Consider the following 6,257-nt stretch of genomic DNA (forward strand, 5'->3'; position numbering starts at 1 on the left):
CTGTGGTCGTACAAAATATAAATTGTATTAAATTTTACACTAAAAATCAAAAAGTGAAATTTGATTTGAATAACAATTTTTTTTAATGTAACAATTTTTGAACTCACAGCGAATAAAGTTGGATGTTTTTTTTTTAAAAGGACAACACGTTGAATATTTAAGTGTTTTTTGTTGATATTTCAGTTTTTAAAGTTTATCTTCTTAAGTAAAAAGTGATTAACACATTCTGCAAGAAATTTTGGTTAGCTGCCAAAGATAGGGCCTATTTTTAGAGCTAATCGACCTCTGGAATTTGAGGAGTTGTCCTGGTTTTGTCTAACACTGTGGTTCTCACCTGGGGTCCATATTGCCATTGGAGGTCCATAGAACTGTTAAGATTTTCGTTCCTTATGCTTCTTCAATGCACAAAATATTTAAATACTTTTTTTATACAATTCCAAATAATCCTTAATTATAAAAACAACAGAATTTTTTAAATATCAAATCACTATGAGGATCCAGTGGAGTAAAATAGGAATTGGAGGGGCCCACAGGTAAAAAATGGTTGAGAACCACTGGTCTAACATCACCAATATGTATAATCTATGGACATGAAAAAAAAAAAAAAGTTTTTAACAACACTTTTGTGCTTGGAAATAACACAGACCCTTCATTACCATATTTTGTTTCAATTGAAACCTTCCATGAAAAGTTTGTGGTACTTGGTTCCAAACACTTGCTGAATAATAACAAAGTTATTTTCTTAGATTCTTCTTTATTTTAAAAACTAAGTGAAGGAAAGACTGTATTTCAACAGAAATATGGTAACAGAAGAGTTAAGTTGGCATTTGGAATGTGAACTTGAAACTTTCATGAAAGGTCTTTAAATAACTTTAAATTAAGGAAGTTTGTATCATAGAACCAAAGTCTCAGATAGGTTGGTATCAAAAGGATTAACGGGATGACATTCCGTACAAATGTTAATTTTCACAAGCTACAATAAAATTTTTGTAGAGACCATTTTTTTTCCAGAGAGCCTGGACTGCATTGAAACAAGATTCTTCAATTCACCATAGCTTCTAATTTTTGATCATTGTCATTGTTTTACTAATTTCATTAAGGGACATTTTCCATCACCAGATACCCTCCCTGTTGCTAAACCATCATCTGTTTCAAAGAAAGGTAATATTTTCCCATGGCTGGACATGTTTTTATGGGAGATTGGAAATGAAGTACACCTCTTATACAATGGTGATGCTTGTTTACAAGTATCATGTCATCACAAGACAAGGGAACAACAGACGTGTGTGGCTATTTATATATATATATATGGTCTTTGTCAGTCACGAGTGGACGGACATCATCATCATATATATATATATATATATATATATATATATATAAACATATCAGTGTGTGTGCCTACAAGCTTTGGTAGGTGCCATTTATTGGCATTGATCTAAGCCCCCCCCATGGCTGAGAAGCAAGCTTTGTAACCACAAAGCCACAGTTGTACTTTTATATTTACATACACACAAATAGGATTCTTTCAGTTTCCATATTGTAGATCCATTCACAAGGCTTTGATTAGCCTGGGGGTATAGTATAATCAAAGACACTTGCCCAAGGTGACGCACAGTGAGACTGAACCCAAAGCCATGAGGTTCAGATGTAGTGCAAATTTCCTTCAACACAACTCCTTCACTCATTATCTCTTCTCTCACCATTGCCCTCTTCGACTCCACCTGTTTTTTGGGGGTTTTTTCGGTGCTTTTAGTGGCATTATTTACTCCGTTTGCAAAAATACTGGCCAGATCTCTAGTTTCTGACATTAACTTCTTCCATTCCTCTCACCATTTCCAAAGACCCTGAAAATGATCAATAAACACTCACCTTCCTTTTTTTTCTCACTAAACAATAGAAAATATTCAAGATTATATTCTTCCGACCATATTGCCAGCTTTATGGTAGGAATGGTTCTCACTCAGCAGCATTCCACAACCTGCAGCATGCCTTCATCACTGCTGCTGCTGGGGCTTGCTGCATCCAAGGAATTGTCCCATTCACTTCAACTCCTTTTATTTCACTTTCTTCCACCATGGCCCCTCAGGTGACTGTAGTCATCCAGATTTCTTTGAAACCTTTCATATTCTTTACCTTGGAACATTGGGAGATTTTCACCTGTGGTGGCCATCCCTGGTACTCCCTCTTTTTTCTGTTCCACTCAAAGAATTTGCAGCCAAGACGGCGGACCTATCTCTGTTGTTCTTTATTCTCCGTGAGAGTCTTCGACTCCTTTGGTTCGATGCCCCAGAGTGTGTGGTTCCACTTCAGAATCTTTCTGAATCTCAGTTGCCGTCTTACTTGGTGGTGTTTTCTTCATAACAAAAAGGAAAGCATCATTCCGCTGTTGCTAGGTTAGGATGTAAACAAACCAACACTGGTAATCAAGTGGTAGTGGGGGATAAACACAGCAGATACGAAGACACACACACACACTCATATATACGGAGGGCTTCTTTCAGTTTCCTTTTACCAAATCCACTCAACACTTTAGTCGGTCCGAGGCTATAATAGAAAACACTTGCCCAAGGTGCCACGCAGTGGGACTGAACCTGGAACCATGCGGTTGGGAAGCAAATTCTTACCACTTATGATGTGTGTGTGTGTGTAATACACATGAATTTGTGGCAATTCAGGACTGAAAAGACGTTAGAGCTGAAGGTGTGAAATGGAGATATCACTGAGTTACCTCCCTTACTCTCATCCTCGATCGAATGAATTGTCTTTTAAATGTGTCATAAATTGGTTTCGTGGTAACAGTTTATTGAACATTAGATCATCGATTATTTTATATTTATTTACTTTGGTAACTACTCCGTATGAGTGCTGATATGTCTGTCTCCTCAATCATGTTAATGATAGAAATCTAGAAGGAAACAGCTCTCAATTAACTTTAGTGTTACGATAGAATTACGACAAGGAAACAAACACTTCGATATTGTTTCTGAGTCATTTAGACAAAATGTCAACATAATCAGATGAGATTATGCCGTTAATCCCCGCTAATCGCTTACTAAGTCTATTTAGTCTTTATTTAACACCTATTTCGTCACCTCCATATATAAAAAATATGTCTCATATTAATTTCCTCGTTTTTAAATCCCAGATCGGTCCTGATCGAATAAACAAAACTATGACTAAACGTATTCCCGCCGTGGCCATCACACCTTTTTTGCATATCAGGAAGTACATTGCCCTCCGTGTGTGTGTGTTTGAGGGAAATTTGATCTGCTTGTTTTAGCAGGTCAAGCGACCCTCATTGCTTTCTCTTTCTGTGTATGCTGTTGTTTACTAAGTCAACCTTTAATTGGCCAGACCGATGATGAAAGGCATTCCAGCCGTACCCATCTCGATTTTTCCCTTTGTGTAGAAAGCTCTGAACCGCATTATGCAAGGTGTCTTCTTTTAAGACTGCAAGGGCGTGGCTTGTAGCATATTTGACTGCTATTTCTAGCACGTCGTGTGACCTTTTAGATCAGTCATGTGCAAGCCGCGCCCTGTGAGACTTTCTGAAAAGCATTCTCGAGAAAGGTCGTTCGTGTCTTATCCTGAGGCTCCTTTGTTTTCTCGTGTGTCTCTTATACATACCAGGGTGGCGGCGGTGGTTTTTATAACGCCTGTGTTGACTCACCTTGCTACTAATGACTTGTTCAACTTGTTGCAAAAATGATTTGACTTACTAAAGAATAGCAGCCAGATACTCCTCAAAACCACACTGCTGTCATCAGAACAGAAACGATATTGGTCCTCCATATTAAAAAAAAAAAAAAATGTTCAGTTGGATAGTCTTTAATGAAAGGTTTGCCCAATTAGGATTAAATTACAACTCGTTGATTCCTCTGACTAATAAGAAAATCAAGACATAGGTTTTCAAACTCCTAGAAATAACAGCCAAATTTCTCTCAACTTCCTTCCCATTAACTCTTTGCTTGTCCAAAGCATTTTCATATGGCACCCATGCTGGTGGCACATAAAAGCACCCATTACACTCTTGGAGTGGTTGGCATTAAGAAGGCCATCCAGCTGTAGAAAACCATGTCAAATCAGACTGGAGTCTGGTGCAGCCCTCCAGCTGGCCAGCCCTGGTCAAACCGTCCAACCCATACCAGCATGGACAACAGACGTTAAATGATGATGATGATGATGTCCCAAACGATCATTCTTGTTTCAGACCTTTAGTTTGACCTTGTTTAATAAGTTAAGAGTAATATCAATGTTTCCATTCATAATTCCCAAGTTATTCTGGTGGTTGAAATAAAAATTGGGAATGAGTATCAGATATGATGCTTGGATGCCATTGGATTATATATGCTCCCTAGATCACATGGGATAAAGAGGACAAAGTTAAAATTAACGGAGATACATTGTTTCTGTGAACTTACAATTATTTCTTGCCATGTCTGTACCTGCCCTTTTTTTTTTACCTACAGTGGCATAGGTAAAGAGGGAGTGCTGCCAGGGACTGCGTTTGAGTTTGCACACCCTCTTTGGGCCAATGCAGCCCTTACAGGTTAATACAGTAGACCCAAAAGTGCTTCCCGACCCTAAAAGTATTGCCTAGGGTAGACTGTCCCACTCCTTGCTCCACCTCCCCCAGCTATACTATTCATCATCATCATTTAATGACTGTTTACCATGCTGGCATGAGTCGGACAGTTTGACTGGGGACTGGCAAGACTGGAGAGCTGCACCGGGTTCCAATTGTCTGCATTGGCATTGTTTCTGTGCCCTTCCTAATGCTGATTACTTTACAGAGTGTGGACTGGGTGCTTTATATGTGACACCAGCATGGGAGTTTTGACATGGTGCCAGCAAAGGCTCTACTGTTTATCTAATTTAATAATTTTAGAATAGAATTTGGGCAGCTTTGGCCTTCTGGCCAAATATTTCCTTTAGACTTTATTGATTATGTGAGGTTGTATACAAAAATAGCAGAAATGCTAGAAAAGCATATATATATATATATATATATATATATAAATGTATCTCCCTTTCTCTTATCAGTTTCAAGCCCCACGTGGTACTAATGACCTTTCTTCTGATTAGCTCTTTTGTTTGTTGAAGCCATAATAGACAAGGCCATGCTGGAGCAGTGCCTTCATAAGCCATAAAATAACCCCCAGTGATTTCAAGCAATTTAGAAAGATGTAAATGTGTCAAACACTCTCCTCCATGCATGAACACACACACACACACACACACACACACGCACGATGGGTTCCTTTTAGTTTATACCTCTCAAATCTGGGTCCAGGGTTTAGCAGAAGAGACTTGCTCAAGGTGCCATGCAGTGGGACTGAACCTGGAACCATGTGGTTGGAAAGCAAACTTCTTAATCACTTAACTAAGCTATGACATACATACATACACACATACATTCGTACAAGCATACATACATACATATATACAAACATACATACATACATACATGTATATGTTCATACACATACATATGTTCACACTCAAATACAGAAAGCCATACACACACACACACACATATATATATGTGTGTGTGTGTGTACATATCCGTATACATGCACATATATATGTGTGTGTGCATACATAGACATATGTGTATACATACATACACACACACACACATACATACATAGGTATATTTACCTTGTAGAGCTGTCACACAAGTTAGCTGTAATTACCATTATTAGTGATAAAATGGAGAGTAAATAGCCGACTGTTCAAGAGCTGCTTTTATCCTCTCTTAGACATTAAGACCTGTCAAATGTAGTTACCACAGCCACTGTTTACAACTGCCCACACGTATTAAAGATTCGGCTTCAATTACATTACCGAAATTCTTGCAATCAATCACCAATAAGAATATGATGTCTGAAGAGAAATTTCAAAGTAATAGTGCCATGTCTGTTAAACTCTGTGTGTGTGTTGTTTGGAGACATTGTGCTGTTTCTAACAAGACTTGTTGACTCTGCAGACACGGCGATGGCTTCTCTTCCAGGTAATTCACCCCAGTTCTTTGGCTGTTCTCTGTAAGGATTCTGCAACTGTCAGGAACCATTTTAATCAAGATTTAATGAGGTGGACACTAACGACTGTATTTCTACTGTCCTCCTAAATTTATAAATTGATTATATATTGCAATGTACCACATTTCACCACTCTAGCTAACCCCCACACACATACATGCATCTATGCATATATATATATATATATATATATATATATATATATATATGTGT

At 38.0% G+C, this 6,257-nt stretch overlaps 1 long non-coding RNA gene across 1 annotated transcript in view; it reads left to right on the forward strand.

Annotated features, from left to right (window-relative positions):
• Positions 1-6,257, forward strand: part of LOC128248541 (uncharacterized) — a 45,073-nt gene that overhangs the window by 5,725 nt on the left and 33,091 nt on the right. The window lies entirely within an intron of this gene.

This window comes from Octopus bimaculoides, chromosome 8 (genome assembly GCF_001194135.2).
Source record: "Octopus bimaculoides isolate UCB-OBI-ISO-001 chromosome 8, ASM119413v2, whole genome shotgun sequence".
NCBI classification, from domain to species: Eukaryota; Metazoa; Mollusca; class Cephalopoda; order Octopoda; family Octopodidae; genus Octopus; species Octopus bimaculoides.